At 46.3% G+C, this 19,449-nt stretch overlaps 1 protein-coding gene across 3 annotated transcripts in view; it reads right to left on the bottom strand.

Annotated features, from left to right (window-relative positions):
• Nucleotides 1-19,449, bottom strand: part of DDO (D-aspartate oxidase) — a 32,231-nt gene that overhangs the window by 6,143 nt on the left and 6,639 nt on the right. The window contains exons 1-2 of one of the 3 annotated variants that reach the window (XM_069974842.1): nt 6,311-6,335; nt 5,880-5,937 (exon numbers count right to left, since the gene is read on the bottom strand). The exons of 1 other annotated variant lie outside the window; for it this stretch is intronic. The gene's annotated coding sequence lies outside the window, so the exon portion shown is untranslated. Of the gene's footprint in view, nt 1-5,807; nt 5,938-6,310; nt 6,336-19,449 lie in introns of those variants that run through there. One more of the 3 variants, XM_069974839.1, reaches the window with a different exon arrangement.

Raw genomic sequence — 19,449 nt, forward strand, 5'->3', positions numbered from 1 at the left:
GTGGAATGCAGGCTGGGAGATAGGGCAGCCCCAGCGTCCAGGGCCACCAGGTGGAAACAGCGGCGGCGGGCGGTGGACGCCGGGGCTGCCCCATCTCCCAGGCCGCATTCCACTCCTGTCACAGCCCGGAGCGGGGGAGCCCCGCGCACCACCAGTCCTCGCCGGCCCGGTTCACTGACAGCTGCCCAGATCCCTCTCAGGTCTGCATAGGATTTTTCTGCCCCATTAGACCCCCCGATGCTAAATCCGGCCCTATCACCTCCTCCGTCACCCCCATCATCCCCTCACCTCCTCTCTGCCCCCATCACCATCGTGATGCCGGCGCTCTCGGGTCCGGCAACCGCAGGGGGGACAGCATGCAGCAGACGCTGCTGTGCCCTGCTCCCCCTGCCATAAGCCTTACACTCTCCATCTTCCCCCCGCAGCATCTCTAAGCCCGTTCCCCCACAGAACGCTGCTGAGCTGCTGCTGGGGGAAAGAAGGAGAGAGCTGCGGTGACTGGTGCCAGGACATTGCTGGGTGATAGCAATGTCCCGGCACCCAAAGCAAAAGTTTATTCAATTTCTCCCCCTCCGGCGGGGGGCGGGGGTGGAGAGAGAGCTGCACACAGTTCTCCTGTCCACTCACTGTGCGGTCTCTCTCTCCTCCCCGGTTCTAGGGCTGGGACCTCAAGAAAATGGCGCCGCCACCCGCCCCATGTACTGTAGCTGTGTACTGCGCATGTCTATGCACATGCGCAGTACACAGTGACGGAGCCTCCAGTGAAGTGAACCAGACGGACTCCCGTCGGTTCACTTCAATGATGTGGAGGTACCGTATAGTGTCCGTGTGTGTGTCGTGAAATGACGTCACACACAGACACTATAAACATGGCAGCCCCCTGTGCAGCAATACATTTTAGAAAAAAATACTGAAACACTACATTAAAAAAAAACAACAACAACATCACACAGACTTATTTATACTTATTACTTTTCATTAAAAAATTATCAAAAATGTGACACTGTCCCTTTAAAGCTCAGTGATGCTTCAACGTATGCTAGCGATTCTGAGATTGTTTTTTCGTAACATATGGTACTTTATGTTAGTGGCAAAATTTGGTCACTGTCTTGTGTGTTTTTTGTGAAAAACATCAAAATATAATGAAAAATTTTAAAATTTTGCACTTTAGGAACTTTGAAATTCTTTGCTTCTAAAAAAAAAAAAGGCACATGACAAAAATTAGTTAGTAAGTCATATTATCAATATGTCCTCTTTATTCTGGCTTCATTTCGTAAACATATTTCACTTTGTTAGGGTGTTACGGGGCTTAGAAATGTATCAGCAAATTATCAAATTTTCATGAAATTTCCAAAACTGATTTTTTTTAAAGGGACCAGTTCTTTTTTTAAGTTGATTTAGGAGGCTTGTATACTGAAAACCCCCATAAGTGACCCCATTTTGGAAACTAGACACCTTAAAGAATTAATCTAGGGGTATAATGAGCATTTTAACCCTACAGGGGCTGGAGGAAAGTATTCACAATTAGGCCGGAAAAAATGGAAAATAGAAATTTTCCAATAATGTATTTGTTAAGATTAAAGTATCTCATTTTCATAATAAACATGAGAGAAAATGCACCCCAAATTTTGTAACGCAGGTTCTCCTGAGCACAATGGTACCCCATATGTGGGCGTAAACCACTGTATGGACACACAGCGGGGCTCAGAAGGGAAGGAGCGCCTATTAGCATTTCCAGTTCAGATTTTGCTGAAGAAGTTTCTGAGCGCCAGGTGCGTTTGCAGAGCCCCTGTAGTGTCAGCAGAATAGAACCCCCCTAAAAGTCACCCCATTTTGGAAAGTACACCCCTCAAAGAATACATCTTGGGGTGTGGTGACCATTTCGACCCCACAGGTATTAGAGGAAAGTATTCAAAAGAAGACAGTAAAAATGAAAAAATAGAATTTTTTCAATAATATGTTTGTTTAGTTTGAAATTTCTCAATTTCACGAGGAACAGGGGAGAAAACTCACCCCAATATATGTAACGCAGGTACTCCTGAGTAGAATGGTACCCCATATGTGGGTATAAACCACTGTGTGGGCACACAGCGGGCCTCAGAAGGAAGGGAGCGCCAAGCATTTTCAGTGCATGATTTTTCTGAAGAAGTTTCTGAGCGCCAGGTGCGTTTGCAGTGCCCCTGTAATGTCTACAGAATAGAACCACCCCCCCAAAAGTCACCCCATTTTGGAAAGTACACCCCTCAAGGAATTCATCTTGGGGTGTGGTGAGCATTTTGACCCCACAGGTATTGGAGGAAAGTATTCAAAACTAGACAGTAAAAATGAAAAAAAAAAAATTGAATTTATCCAATAACATGTTTGTTTAGTTTGAAATTTCTCAATTTCACTAGGAACAGGGGAGAAAAAGCACCCAAAAATTTGTAACGGAGGTTCTCCTGAGTACAATGGTACCCCACATGTGGGCATAAACCACTGTGTGGGCACACAGCAGGGCTCAGAAGAGAAGGAGTGTCATTTTAGTTACAGGCAATATGTGGGTGTTTACTGGTTATCTGGGGTGGTAATAGACAATCTCGGGGTGTTTACTGGCTATCTGAGGTGGCAACAGGCAATCTGGTGGGGTTATGGGCAATCTGGGGTGGTCACAGGCACTCTGGGGTGGCGACGGGCAATCTGGGGTGGCGACGGGCTGTCTGGGTTGGTTATGGGCTGTCTGGGTTGGTTATGGGCTGTCTGGGTTGGTTATGGGCTGTCTGGGTTGGTTATGGGCTGTCTGGGATGGTTATGGGCTGTCTGGGATGGTTATGGGCTGTCTGGGATGGTTATGGGCTGTCTGGGGTGGATACGGACAATCTGGGGAGGATACGGACAATCTGGGGAGGATACGGACAATCTGGGGAGATTACAGGCAATCTAGGGTGGTTACAGGCAATCTGGGGTGGTTACGGGTAATCTGGGGTGGTTACGGGTAATCCAGGGCACTTGACTTTGGTGACAGGCGTAAAAAAGTGCCGGCACCATTTGGAACAAGCGATCAGTGGTATATAGTATATACCACTGATCACTTGTACTGGGACCACACCGGGTGGCCACCGATCATTGCCCCATGCTCTCTGCCACCTCCGGTGGTGGAGAGAATGAAGCTTTGATCATTTTTAGGAATCCATCACTGTGAACAGAGTCTGTTCACAGTGATGGCGGCGGCCATCTTGGATCAGATGGACGCCCAGGGAGGGGGGGGGGGGTCAGTGGCCAGGTCACTAGGGTTAATTCTGGGGACGGGGGGGACATGTTCTCATCTCCTCTCACTGTGGATTCACTGTGAGAAGAGATGAAAGCGTTCAGCTGCGCTGGCAATGTCTGTTACCGGTGGCCGCTGTTATACAGGTAATAGCGGCGATCGCCGGTGAGGGGACTTGCCGGGACTGACCCCACACTCTGCCCCAACCCCTCAGTGACCTCCGGTAGCTGAGAGGAGGGGGCTGCGGGCATTACTGGTGCTGCTGCACTATTCTGCGCCATCGCCATAAAGAGCTGATGGCAGCAGAATAGAGCCCATTAGTGATCGCCGTAAAAATCCGTATCGGCAGTCACTAATAACATAATACATGTATTCTCTGGGTCACTACGGTTACGGCGATACCACATTTGTATAGTTTTTTTTTAACTATTACCGCTTTGGCGCACTAGAAACTATCTTCCAAGCAAAAACCCACAAAAACTGTCGCCACATTGCAAGATCCATAGCGTTCTCATCTTTTGCGCTGGTTTTGGGCTTATTTTTTGCGGGAAGATCTGTAGTTTCTATTGATACCAAGTTTTATATGTATATGACTTTTTGATCTCTTTTATGACGCATTTTCTAAAGTGGATTGATAAAATACAGCTATTCTGATACAGTTTTTTTTATTTTTTTTTTACAGTGCGATATAATTATTGATATCGTTTTATAGATTGGGTCGTTACGGACGTAACGATACCAAATATGTATAGGATTTGTGTTTTTGATCACTTTTATGTAATGTTTTATAGTGTATGGGGAATGTAATGCATCTTCATTATTGGGGGGGGGCTGTGTTGTGTTTGGTGCACACTTTTTTTTCACTTTTTTTTACTTTTACACTAGTGTACATTACTGTACACTAGTGTAAAATACTTAGATCACTGATACAATACATTGCAGTAGCTGATGTACTGCAATGTATTGCATCATGCCTCATGCTGACAGGCAATAGCCACGGCCACCCCTGTCAGCATGAGGCATCTCCATGGTGACCCCGGGGACCTTCATTAGGACCCCGGGATCACCATGGAGACATCGGGACCCCGGATGGCGCCGCGGGACATCGCGATCATGTAAGTGGACCTGCGGCGCCGTCCGGCATCCACCGGGACCCGTTAAATGCCGCTGTCATTCTCCGCTCCGGGCAGTTACAGGAGGGGGTCAGCGGTCACACTGACCGCTGATCACCCGTCCTGCAGCCGCCGCCGGGCGGTAATTTATTCCGATGCGCCCGCCGTTAAAAGGCGTACGCATCGGAATAAAGCCCATTAGTGGCCGCCGTGAAAAGGCAGCATGGCGGTCACTAAGGGGTTAAACTTAATACCATAGTTGGCATCTTAAATTATATATTTACAGTCGGGCTAAAGGCTGACCTTCAGATCCACTTCTGGCTTTGGCTCAAAAAATGAGAAACTGACACAAAAAAGCTATAAAATCCCCTATCCAAACGAATGTACACATACAGGAAAATCAAAGAACTGGGGAGCACCACCCTGCATCTTCGCCCTGCCTAGCTCTGTACATAAGTCAACTTACAGATACTTTTCAAATTAGTAGAAGCCCAATTTCTTGGAGCAGCAAAAAGAAAGTGTTGGTTGTATTATGATCTCCAGAGGCAGAATATGTCTCTTCAGGTCTAAACCAACTGTTTAGATGCCCATACACCACAGACTAAAATCAGCCGAATCTGCCGACTGTCATGTTTGGTCCACTGCCCAAGGTATATGATGGCCTCCTGATTTATGATGACAAACCAAGGTAACCCTTATCGTTTATATAGCGCTCTGGAGTCAAGGGCACTTTAAAAATTATAATAATAGCTGAATGGGGGCAATGGAATAATTCATATTATTGTGGTCATTTCCAACAACTGATTCATTGTATTTAGCAACAGCTGTCTTTTCCCCCCAAACCCCCTCCAATTGGGCTAGGAACTGACTAGGGGCCGTATTAGATGGCACAATACCTCCTGTTAGCGAATGCTTATCCAGGAGATCTCTGAACTGACAGGCCACTCAGCCAATCACTGAACGCATTGCTCTCGGCCAGTGATTGGCTGAGCGGCCTGTCAGTTCAGAGACCCGCTCTTAAGCTACAGCGGTTGCTCCAGGAAGCGAGCAGAGATCAGAATACGAGGGACCGTGGAAAGGTAATGCATACAGTTTATTTTTTTACACAGTCATCAGCCACACATCCCTATTACACTGTAGCGATGCACAGGACCAAAAGACACGATCAGCCAATGATTGTTGTCATCAGCTAATCGTAATCTCTATTACATGGAGTGATAATTTGCCGAATAGGCCTGATTTGGCCGATTATGGCTCAGTGTAACAAGGCCCTAAGAGAGAGACATGGGTTAGCTTATCATGTCATTCAGAACAGTGAAAGATGGATACATCTTGGGGCAAAGAGATTTTTTTACATGCATTTAAACAGACTCTGCCACTTATTTATGCTACCCTTTAATAGAGCAGCATAAACTTACTGACAGAGAAACAGAACAGAATGTGTCACTTACGTTGTTCTGTGCAGCTGATGCAGAGATATCCTTATGAATAACAGATAATAAGTAGTCCTCTGCATTATGTACCTATGCTCAGTATTCCTGGATATTTATAAGTACCAGCAAACTCCGCCCACCAACTGCTGATTGGCAGTTATCGGTCCATGCTGTGTATATGCAGTCAGAAGTCTGCTCTCCTGCATATAAGGAGAACGGCTGGACAGAATTATGTAAGTAATACACCGATCTGTTCATAATTTCTGTCACTAGTATATGCTGCCCTTATTTAAGGCAGCATAAACCTAGTGACAGATTCCCTTTATATGTCTGTTCACTCCAATACATTAAAGAAAGATTATTAGGTAACACTTACCAGGCAAGGCATGAGGGATAAGGCACCCTGCTGCAACATCACCTGTAGTGTTGGGGGAGAACTCCTCAGAAATGACAGTGACTGTGCACTGTGGGAGATTTTGTGTTATACAAAGTGCTGTTGAGAGGCCAACCAGCCCCCCTCCGATGACTGCAACCTGTATCTTTCCCACTGGCCTGTGGGAAAACATTTTATATTAGTGTCATCAAAGAGATTCATAAACCTTATAGTGTAAAGAATACACAGAAAGAGCGATACATAGCTAGAATAGAAGGAAGAGAGCGTATCAGGTACTTACATAGCACAATGTCAGCATATCAGTATACTTATACTAACATGTCAGTTTTCTGCGGCTCCTATTCAATGAATAGCGGCCGCAGAAAATCCTTTCAGTTTACACAATGGAGCGTGCGGCTCCGACCGCACGTTCCATTGTGAGCAGCAGGAATTCAGATTCGGGCTCGTGCGGATGCGCCCGCATCCAAATTCAGCAGCACTAAAGGTCATCTTTTCTGACACCGGCCGGTCCATGACCCGGCCAGGTCACGGGACGGCCGGTGTCTCACGTTGTGTTAACATGGCCTTACAGTGTTTTGGCCACAAATGACTGAAACCACAGCAATAAATGATGGCCACAAAAAATCACCATGATCAATGTCTGTGTCTGTCAATGTTGTCATTTAGCGGGGAAAGGAGGAAACATAGCCTGGAACTGCATAATTTGTGTTGCCATTTTGGAAAATTCTTGGAAAACGCAATGCACTGTGAGAGGGTCCAAGAAGGTGGAATTTAATTAAGTACACTTTCTTTGGCTACCATCCTCACATGCAAATCCCTCTAAGTTCTTATATGGCGTTGAATCGCACGTACAGCCACACTAAATTGTCTTCCTGTAGTTGAGCGGCTGTACGGCTGTCCTTTGCTTATAAAGCACTTGAAGGCTATATTCACACAATGATACTTTTTTAGTAAAGTAACGGCTGTGAAATTAATTTTAATTCCTTAAGGACAGAGCCTGAAATGGCCTTAAGGACAGAGACAAATTTTATGAATATGACCAGTGTCACTTTATTCATTAATAACTTCGGGATGCTTTTACCTATCCGGACGATTCTGAGATTATGTCACGAGAAAACATTGTACTTTACATTTCTGATTTCAATGATCCCCATTGAAATCAATGTAAACAACGGCCGTCAGTTCACACAGCAGCCGTCAAATCAATGTTCAGGATATTTATTTGTGGCAGTTATTTTGTGAACAACGGCCGTTATTTTGAGTTGTTCGTACACCGTTTCATATGCAGGCTGTCATTTCACTGTCCTTTAACCAAAATTTTTAATTTTAACTTTAAAAACAGGATGTTTAAAAACACCATCTCTAAACAGAACCTAAATCACCGCCAAAGTATGCTAAACAACGGCCATTGTTTTGAGCCTAAAATAATTATTGTGTAAACATAGCCGAAAGCTATTCAGCCTGTCCTTTACATGGTCAGAGAGGGGAGGAGCGGCTGCTTATATGAATGGCTTTGCTAACCATCTGTCTTGTTTTATTTCAGTAGTGAAATTAACCCCTTCATATTGTGCTACGGTTTGGCCAAGTGGCAAATGATTGCAATGTTATGTAAGGCAGCACTGAGCAAGCTATCTGCATATTCAGCTCAGTATAGAAGCCAACATTTAAATATACTAATAAAAACTAAATATAAATCTATGTGTATACAGTATTGGTATATGCACTACTTACATTATAGGATCATGTAACAATCTGTGGCTGCTCCGGAAATGAGGAGGGGTGGTCTTCTTTACAGTCACAAAGGGAGGAGGGAGTCAAAGTCTACCAGGCAAACCTGTTAAGCTGCTGCTGCGTCATGCAACCACAATGCTTTGGAGAGATAGGATGTGTCTACATCACAGCAACAAGCATGACATAGAGTATATACTTACTATGTGAAGCACCTAGCTAAAGATTTTTCCTGTTATTTGGTGTGCGTCTTTTTATTTGTGCACATATCGGTTATTATTATGATTCTTGCACTTTTTTCAGCAATTGTTATAGTAATTATTATGCTCATGTGGTATTTTGGTCAGTATTTTAGTCAGTAGTATTTTAATAAGTATTTTTTTGCCAAAACCAAGAGTTTTTCTTTTATAGTTTTGGCTGAAAAGACTGACCTAAATACACACACACACACACACACATGAAAACAAATTCCTTTTTTTTTTCTTTTTTTTTCAATCTCACTGCACAAATAATTTTTTTTCTGTTTTCACAGCAAACTTTATGGAAAAATTAAGTCTGCCATTTTAAAGTAGATTTAGTGGCGCAAAAAGAGCTCATGTGTGTCTTTTGGTTAGCACTATGGCCTTTTAAACACGAGAACGATAAAACAAAAACGTAAATTAGCCCAGTCCTGAAGGGGTTAAACATTTGTACATAAGGCAGTGTTTACATGCTGAGGCTTCTGCACTTGAAATACTGCAGTTTGAGGCTATGTTTCCACTATAAAAATGTATAATCTTGTAGCAGGGAAAGGCAGCCGTTATTATCAATAGATGGTTGCCTTTCCCTGCTAAATAACAGCACATTTCCCTGGTGGGAACATAGCCTTAATTTGGCCTAAATGCTGGCAGAACCAGCAGACATTCTCCTTGCAGTACATGTGACATGAATACTTTACGCACCAGCAGGGCCGGTTTTAGACTAGATGTGGCCCTGGGCAAAGTTAAAGGTGGGGCCCCAAATGCTGAAATATTTTAGCAACAATTTAAGGTCCCCATACATTTTACTCTTTTGTTGGTGGTACCTGTTGCTCGTGGTGGGTTCGGCCATCAGTGTAAGGTGTATGGGGCTCTCTGGACAGTCCTCTGACAGATGATATCAGTGGACATAGGGGGTCGAGCTTGATGGAAAATCAATGCCCAACCTCTTTGTTCTAAGAGAGATAAGCCGCCATCAGATCTGTATGGCTATGGCTTTCCCCTCTTATAGAAAACACAGGAAAACTCAGATGTGCCAAATTTCTGTGTATGGGGAGGACGGGACCAGATGGGAGAGATAATTGTCAGCTGAAGGATTGTTCAGCCAGCAGTTATTGGAAGCGTACGGCCACTTTTAAGGCCGTATTACACGGCCTGATATTCTGCAGAAGTGAGCGCCATTCTGGTAGAATGGAGCTCGCTTAGAGAGCCTACTACAGCAAAAGCTATGGAGGAGATTTATCAAACTGGTGTAAAGAAGAACTGGCTCAGTTGCCGCTAGCAACCAATCAGATTCCACCTACTTAGAATCTGAGTGATGAAAGGTGGAATCTAATTGGTTGCTAGGGGCAACTGTGCCAGTTTAACTTTACACCATGTTTGATAAATCTCCCCCTATGTGTATATATACAGTATATCATTAGTGATGTGTGTGCAATCCTTGCTGTATATAGTAAACAATAAAGATATATACTACCTGATCACGTTCCCCGGTGTCCTCAGGCCGTGTCTGTGATTTATACTACCTGATTATGTTCCCCAGTGTCTTCACAGAGCGATAGCATCCTGATTCGGACAATTTTCGCTCCATGTATTAGGGCCCTTACTCAGTTCAGAAGGTTACATGCCGGGACTGGCGCTACATGTCAGGACTGCCGCTACATGCCGGGACCGCCGCTACATTTTGGGACTGCTCCTACATGTCGGGACCGCCCCTACATGTCGGGAACGCCGCTACATGTCGGGACTGCCCCTACATGTCAGGACCGCCGCTACATTCTGGGACTGCCGCTACATGTCAGGACTGCCGCTACATGCCAGGACTGCCGCTACATGCCAGGACTGCCGCTAAATACCAGGACTGCCGCTAAATGCCAGGACTGCCGCTAAATGCCAGGACTGCCCCTACATGCCAGGACTGCCCCTACATGTCAGGACTGCCGCTACATTCTGGGACTGCCCCTACATGTCAGGACTGCCGCTACATTCTGGGACTGCCGCTACATGCCAGGACTGCCGCTAAATGCCAGGACTGCCGCTACATGCCAGGACTGCCGCTACATGCCAGGACTGCCGCTAAATGCCAGGACTGCCCCTACATGCCAGGACTGCCCCTACATGCCAGGACTGCCCCTACATGTCAGGACTGCCGCTACATTCTGGGACTGCCCCTACATGTCAGGACTGCCGCTACATTCTGGGACTGCCGCTACATGCCAGGACTGCCGCTAAATGCCAGGACTGCCGCTACATGCCAGGACTGCCGCTACATGCCAGGACTGCCGCTAAATGCCAAGAACTATTTATATGAATTGCTTTAAAAAAATTTATTAAAAAAAATCACTATAATCAGGACCAAATATTACCTCCATACCGTTATTGAAGAAAACACACTATATATAGGCCAATATTACCACCATAAAGTGACCGCCCCATAATGACTCTATATACACTATATACAGACCAATATTACCGCCATAGAGTGACCACCGCATAATGACTCTATATACACTATATACAGACCAATATTACCGCTATAGACTGACCACTGTATAATAAATGACTCTATATACACTGTATACAGACCAATATTATGTGGCTGTCACCCTATGGCTGTACTATTGGTCTGTATATAGTGTATATATAGAGTCATTATGTAGCAGTCAATCTATGGCAGTAATAACTCTATATATACGCTATATACAGACCAATATTACCGCCATAGACTGACCACCACATAATAACTCTATATACACACTATATACAGACCAATATTATTGAAATAGGCTGACCCCTGTATAATGGCTCTATATACACTCTATATACAGACCAATATTACCGCCATAGAGTGACCACTGCATAATGACTCTATATACAGACCAAAATTACTGCCATAGACTGACCCCTGTATAATGACTCTATATACACACTATATACAGACCAACATTATGTGGCGATCACTCTATGGTTGTACTATTGGTCTGTATATAGTGTGTATATAGAGTCATTATGTGGTGGTCACTGTATGGCGGTAATATTGGTCTGTATAGTGTCATTATGTGGTAGTCAATCTATGGCAGTAATGACTATATACAGTATATATGCTATATACAGACCAATATTAATGCCAAAGAGTGACCACTGCATAATGACACTATATACAGACCAATATTACCGCCATACAGTGACCACCACCTAAGGACTGAATACCACCTTATTTTTTTCTCAATAAAATACACCGTATTGCCTTGGTGATGTCATCATACACTATACATAGGAGCTGCAGCAATTACATAGGACTGATGAGGCCGGAGAATAGCTGCAGCTCCTATGTACAGTCTATTCACCTCAACACTTGGAGTCAGCAGTGCTTATACACACACACCATTATATATATATATATATATATATATATACACACACACACACTCACACACCCATGAAAACACATTATACAGATACAAACCATCCAGTCCATACACTACACACAGGACATGTAACACACACTACATTCATGCATTATACACCTACATTTATACACATTACACACTACATGTACAGAATACTTACTCCCTCTAGCATGCTGGTTGTAGTGGTGAATCCCCCTCATGTTCCTTGCAGCAGCAGCAGGCTGTCATCCTCAGCCGGCAGCCCTCTCCTCCATCGTCCCGACAGCTCCACACCAGGAGGAGGAAGTCACGTGCAGTGAGAGGAGCTGGAGGGAGGGGGAGGGGGAGCAGACACGGAGCCCAGCGTCCTGCAGCCTCTGCGTGACCCCTGATAGCAGCAGCCAGGGATCACTGCCAGACGCTGGAGGACTCTGTCTGTGCTCTCCTCTCCACTGGAACTGCGGTAGGGGGCCCCTGGGGGATGGGGGCCCTGGGCATTTGCCCTGCTTGCCCCCCCCTAACGCCGGCCCTGCGCACCAGTCATCTGCCCAGAGAAATATCCAGGGAGAATATTAAATGCACTGGAGTTTAAAGTGACTGTAACATCAGGCCCGAGCTGAAGCACTAGAGCCAGGCCGACCCACCCCCAGTGGGAGGAAACCCCTGCCCTGTTATGATACGGCTCCATTGATTCTTTTTTTTAAATCAGGTAATTTTTATTAACATACACATTGCAGTACAGCCACACAAGCAATATACGTCATGTACAGAATGTTTACGTGTCATAGAAATTTAGGAATATACAGTAGAAAAATGCACGATATACAGTTTGAAATGTTCTGTAATTATTACAGGGAAGACAATAGGTGGCGTCTGCAATGCAACCTCCATTTTCTGCATTTTCCTCCTAATCATACCAACTATACTGTAAACACGAATAACAAGTAGAGCTACCAGCCCTCCCCCCTCCCCCCCATATTTATGAAGATACTATCGGGCACGTTGTACCCTACAGCTTGCTCGACACCCCGTGTCGATAGTGCACCATATCCGGCTTAGGTAGGTCATGTATAGTGAGGAAAAAAGGAAAAAACCTTAACATTCAACTTAAACTTTGAACCGAAAACTGCCATAGCTCTCACTGCGTATCATATATAATTAGCTACGGCTCCCACACTGGCGTCGCTCATTTTGACGCAACTATATAGGGAGCCCCTCCACGCCCATCAACAGTACCGTACTTCCATTATGTGTCCTTTAACTGGTCATTGCATTGAGGAACTGCTGAAGGGGGTTTCTACAGGTCTGCAGCAATATTTGGGTTGGTATGCCCGGTGTGTCCAGCCACCTCCCCCATATTTGTTCAAATTTGCGGAGACATTTCCGTTTTACATAGACACCCCTTTCCAATCTAACAATATTGTTCATTCTGTTCAAGAAGTCAGGTATGGTCGGCGGTTTTCTATTGATCCATTTAGAAGCAATACATTTACGCACTTGGTATATAATCCGTTGAACCCCTAATGTTGTGTAGTCATCCAAGTGTAGGGTGCCAAGCAGCCCAAGAATGTAATGTTGCGGTGTTAAAAGTATAGAAATACCAAAAACCTGGCGAATTATATCCCTTATCCCCTTCCAGAAGGCTTCTAATTCTTGACAGTCCCAGAACATATGGAGTATGTGGGCGCCCCCCTCATCACATCTCGGGCACTGAGATGTCGCCCGGTATCCAATCTTGTGCATAATATGCGGGGTTTTATAGACCCTGTGTAACAAAAACAACTGTGGCATCCGTTGGGCTTCACACAAAGATAACAAGGGGACCAGTTCCAACATCTCCTGCCACTGAGAGTCATCAACGGGTCCGACTTCCTGTACCCACTTATCCCTGATAGTCAGGGGCATTGCAGAAAATTTTGAGGATAGCAGAGAGGAGTATGCATAGGATATAGCCCCTCTTCGCACCCCCCTATCTCCTACAGCGTCTAGAAGGTGGTGAGATGATAGGGCTAGGGGCGTTAAGTTATGTTGAGCCTGCAATGCGTGGCGGATCTGTAAATACTTATGGAACATGACATTCGTGAAGAGGAAGGTTTCTTTGAGCGTCTCAAAGGAAACAATAGAGCCATCCTTCCATACCTGTGCGACATAATAGACTCCTGCACGTTTCCATGGAGAGAAGCCCTCCAATCGAAACAGTTCAGGCAATTGCGGATTCCTCCATAGCGGAGTGAGGTTAGTAAAGCCAGATACCCCCAGCACTGTTTTTGTGTGAGCCCAAACCCTACTCAATAAACGCAAAGTAGGCATAAACCTACCCCTGCCCATAACACAGGCCGTGTCCACTGCAGCCAGAGGTGGTGTGTGCCCCGTCAACCAGGAGGTCAGCCGTCCCACTATACCCGTCTCATCTGTCTGTCCCCACCCTTTCATATGCTGCAACTGAGCTGCAATAAAATAGAGGAAGGGATCCGGGATTGCTAGCCCCCCCTCTGTCTTGGGTCTCTGGAGAGTATCTAGTTTAATTCTAGCTGATTTCTTCTGCCATATGAGTTCTCTAAACAGGGTATTAATCTTTTTGAAGTATTTATTCGGGATCCATATGGGAGAATTATGTAATATGTACAATAGCTGTGGCATAAGCACCATCTTGATTAGATTACCCCTGCCCACTGCCGATAAGGGCATCCGGCACCATGTATCTACCTTGGTTACACTTCTTCTAATAATGGGCACTAGATTATCCTGGACGTAAGCTCATGCTTGCACCGACACCACCCCCCCCAAATATTTAAATCGTTCAACTCTCTGCAGGGGGATTGAAGGGGACCTAGACAGTAACACCGAGGCCGCCAGGGGCATAACCACGGATTTGTCCCAGTTAATGGTAAAGCCTGATTTAGACCCGAACCGTGTGATGATATTCATAATAGGGCCAATGGAGCTATTATAGTCATCCGTATATAACAGCATATCATCTGCATATAGGGAGACTCTCTCCTCCTCCCTCCCCCAGGGAAACCCCTTTATGTCAGTAGATGAGCGAATCAATGAGGCTAATGGCTCCACAGCTATGGCAAACAACAGGGGCGACAGCGGGCAGCCCTGCCTAGTTCCCCTAAATAAAGAAAAGCTATCCGAGAGGCCCCCATTAGCCCGCACCCTTGCTATCGGGTTGGCGTACAGTAGACGGACCCATTTCATATACCCCTCGCCAATACCCATCTTATGCATCACTGCCCAAAGGTACTCCCACTCGACGCTGCCAAAAGCTTTGGCAGCGTCGAGTGAGATCACCGCTGCACCACCCCTCTCTCCTCCCCCCGAGTGAGCCTGGAGATTCATATACAACCGCCTGATGTTCTGTGAGGTGGAACGGTTAGGCATAAAGCCCGACTGATCCGGGTGGATTAGGCTATCTATAACCAAGGTCAATCGGTCTGCCAACACTCTCGCCAAGAGCTTGATGTCAGCCGTGAGCAAGGCCTATATGAGTCGGGGCGTGTGGGGTCTTTACCCGGTTTTGGAATAACCACTATAATGGCTTCCCTTTGTGACTGGGCCAGACTACCGGCCAACAGTGCTTCATTAAATGTTTCCAGAAGCTGTGGGAGAAGAATATCGCTATGCTTTTTGTAGAACTCCCCTGGTAGACCATCCACCCCCGGGCCTTTTCATTTGCCAAAGATTGCACAGCTCTCTCCAGTTCCTCCAGAGTCACCAGCTCATCTAGCATTCTCATTTGCTCTACGGTCAATGTGGGCAAGGGTATATCGGCTACATATTCCCCAATACTGTCCCGATCAGAGTTGGACAACCTAGAAACATAAAGTGACTTATAGAAATCATAGAGGCATGTCAAGATGCTAGCGTCATCCACCACCCTCCCCTTATCAGGTGACATAAGTTCAGCTATGTGTGGAGAGCCCGTTTGCGCCCTGACAACCATTGCCAACATATGTCCAACACTTTCCCCCTCCTGGTAATGTGCTTGTTTGCAAAAGAATCGTTTATGATCAGCAGTGCTGATTTGGTAGTCCTTAAGCAATTTTTGAGCTTCTTCCCAGTTGCTCAAATGTTGTGCGGATGGATCGGCTCCATTGATTCTAATGAAGCAGTGTCATAGAAGGGCTGGGGGTTCCTCCTACTGGGGGTGGGTCGGCCTGCCTCCAGGGCTTCAGCTCGGGACTGATGGTACATTCCCTTTAAAAGGGGTATTCCAGCTGATAATTTTTATCTGTTTATTGCATAAAGCTGTATGACTTTGTGATATAACCTTATTTAAAAATTTTTAAAATGATAACACACCGTTTTTTCTTTTTTTTTTCTTTTTCTTTTTTACTTTACCTTTTTTTTTAACAGTCCAACTAGGGATCACAGGTAAAATACAACATAGTTGAAATCTGTACTGCAGCATATTATACCTCTCAGTATGACAATGATGCACCAGGGCAGAGCCCTGTAACCAGGAAACCACAGGTTATTCTCATGCCTCAAATTGCCATTGCTACCGTGCCATCACATGGGTATAACTGCACTTCGCGGGAACAACCTGCTGAAAGCCTAAAAATAATCCAAATCATGAAGTAAGAAATAGCATTGATATAAAGAAAAAGTAAATCCAATTACGTCTACAGACACAAGAAGTGCCCGAGGTGCAATTGGAATCAGCCATACATTACCCCATGTTATGTACCTAATCTCAATAAGCCGGTCTAAAATTTATGGGGGGAGGGGATGCAGGTTTCTATCTTCTCTGTTTAACTCTCCTGGCTGCAGAAACAGACCACACGCTTCTTCAAGTCCTTCAAGTCACTATGCAGCAGGGAGAGAAGGAGGTTGGAATTTGGTAGTGGAGGGTATGTACAGCACGTTCTGCCCTAGGCACTCAGACTGGATACAACCCATTACGGGGATTCCACAAGCATCACAATTTCTTGCATGCAGATTTGATTGACAGGACAGACTGTAAACAGAGCGTCCTCCTGTAGCGTCCTTCCTCTGGTCCTGTCTCCACCGTATGGGCAGAAGCAGAAAATTCTTAAAGGGGTTATCCAGTGCTACAAAAACATGGCCACTTTTCCCCCTACTTTTGTCTCCAGTTCAGGTGCAGTTTGCAATTACCCCTTTAAGAATTAGCTTTTTTTTTTTTAGATACTGATGGGTTTGCTGAGAAAATAATAAACAGCCCATTCTCATCTAACGCTCTCCCCCACCGGTCCTCCTGCCACATCTTTGGGCCTCCCAATAGCTGTCACTGCCGAGACAGGTCCGAGACTTTGGAGACAAAAGTAGCTGCCAAAGTATTTAGTGGTGGTGGGGGGTGGGGACCAGGAGACATGAAAGGAGGGCCCTGGGGAAGCGTGGTAGGTGCGAATAGACTGTTTATTATTTTCTCTGCAATCCTGGGATCAGCCAAGTGGTGCCACCTGCTTGGAGGGCACAGTGTCTTGTGTCCCTGCACATTGGAATCAATAGATGTTTTCTTTTGGATAGCTTCACACACCGTATCGCAGTGGATTTTCTGCTGCAGATCCACAGCAGATTTGATCTAAATTACAACACGGCATCAAATCTGCTGCAGATCTGCTGGGCATCCTGTACGTGTGAATGCACCTTAGGGTACAAACCCACTTGCCGTATCCGCAGCGAGTCCCCTTGCTGCGTATTTGCAGCGAGACTCGCTGCGGATCCGGCCCCTATTCTTTCAATGGAAGACAAAATCCCTGCTGTACATCCCTGCTGCGATTTTGTCTGCAGCCCGCCCCATTAACCCCCTGGCCGCCAGACATTATACATTACCGGGTCCCCGCTCCTGCTTGCTTCGGGGCTCCTGGTGTCTTCACGGCCCGCCCGGCCAATCAGTGCGCTGCGGCAGGGCAGCGCACTGATTGGCTGGGCGGAACATGCCGGGAGCCGCTGAAGCAAGCAGGAGCCAGGATCAGGTAATGTATATCCTGCCCGCCCCCCTGCAGCCTTGATCGCCCGCAGCCCCCGGCCGCACAATCGCCCCCAGCCCCGCAGCCCCCCTGCAGCCCTGATCGCCCCCAGCCCCGCAGCCCTCCTGCAGCCCCAATCGCACCATTGCCCGCAGCCCCCGGCCGCACGATCGCCCCCAGCCCCGCAGCCCCCGGCCGCACGATCGCCCCCCAGCCCCGCAGCCCTCGGACGCACGATCGCCCCCAGCCCCGCAGCCCCCCTGCAGCCCCGATCGCAGCGCACTGATCGGCCGGGTGGGCCGTGAAGACACCGGGAGCCCCGAAGCAAGCAGGAACGGGGACCCGGTGATGTATAATGTCTGGGGGCTGGGGGGTTAATGGGGCGGGCTGCAGACAAAATCGCAGCAGGGATGTACATCCCTGCTGCGATTTTGTCTTCCATTGAAAGAATAGGGGCCGGATCCGCAGCAAGTCTTGCTGCAAATACGCAGCAAGGGGACTCGCTGCGGATCCGGCAAGTGGGTTTGTACCCTAAAGTGAATTGTTGCAGCTTCCCACATGGAAATCAGCATGAGTTAATCATGTGGTTATTGCTTGAGCAAAACAATGCTGTTGCGGAGAGGTGTGCAGGGTTGAAGGGTTGGCACCAAGAAACTCTAGTTCAACACTGGCTGTAATTCCTACTCACTCTCCCTTCCATCCCTGACAGCAAGGAGCTGAGCACTAACTGATAAAAGGGGTTGTTCACCATTTCTTTCTTTCAAATCAACTGGTGCCAGAGATTTGTAATTTACTTCTATTAAAAAATCTTGTCCAGGACTTATCAGCTGCTGCATGTCCTGCAGGAAATGGTATTCTTTCCAGTCTGTAGAGCAGGAGAGGTTTCTATGGGTATTTGCTGCTGCTCTGGACTGTTCTTGTCATGGGCAGAGGTGGCAGCAGAGAACACTTTGTCAGAATGTCTGGCAGGACATACAGCAAATCGCCGGCATTTTCTGGCATCAGTTGATTTAAAATAAAAAATTTTGGGGTGAACAACCCCTTTAAAGTGTGCCTGTGCCATTTTAGGATAAGCTTTATAAAGGCCCTATTCCACGGAACGATTATCGTCCGTATTCGGCCGATATCGGCCGCTACGAACGATAATCGTCCCGTGGAATAGAGTGCAACGATCAGCCGACATCGTTCATGTCGGCTGATTGTTGCAGTCGCTTGTTTTTCAACATGTTGAAAAACAAGCGACTGATATAGCAGCGATCTGCTGCCGTCGCTCCATTGAATAGGAGCATCGGCAGCAGACGCTGCTATATCCTATGGGCTGCCCGGACGATCAGCGATCCTCCGAGAAGCCCCCCCCCCCCCCGCTGAGAGCGCTCGTTTGCTCCTCTGACGACCTGTGGAATAGGGGCATAAGTCACAATAAAGAATAAAAGGAATCCAAAGGTGGACACGCTCTTTGAAGTGTCACTTTTATTAGGCAGTGGCACTTTAACCCCTTGCTGAACCTGCTGTACCTGCATGGGGTATTTGCAGAGGAGGAATAGAAACAACTATTTGGTTCTCTATACAGTAGATGGTAAATTAAATAGTACCATTAGAAACTTGCCCCACAGAAAACAAGCCCTCAAATGGCCAAATGGACAGACACTAAAAAGGTTATGGTTCTTGGAGGCTTTTGTTCCTAAGAGATTAACTACAGACATGTATAAGATGCCTATGGTAATGATGGGTGCTGTGTGTGACCACAGCCTAAATCAGCAGTGCAGGTCATTTTTAGGCAAAATGGCTGGCCACTAGAGATAGGTGAACCTCGAGTATGTCAGGTTTGTCCGAAGCTGAACTCTCTGCATTTGATTACCAATGCCAAGAGTTTCGGTTAGGACAAACCCGAGCAAGGGTTCATCAAAACTTTTTTTTTTCTTTCAGATCAGTTGTTCCCATCAAGTGCCAGACATTTGTAATTTACTTCTATTT

The sequence above is a fragment of the Dendropsophus ebraccatus genome, chromosome 6 (assembly GCF_027789765.1).
Source record: "Dendropsophus ebraccatus isolate aDenEbr1 chromosome 6, aDenEbr1.pat, whole genome shotgun sequence".
Classification (NCBI taxonomy): domain Eukaryota; kingdom Metazoa; phylum Chordata; class Amphibia; order Anura; family Hylidae; genus Dendropsophus; species Dendropsophus ebraccatus.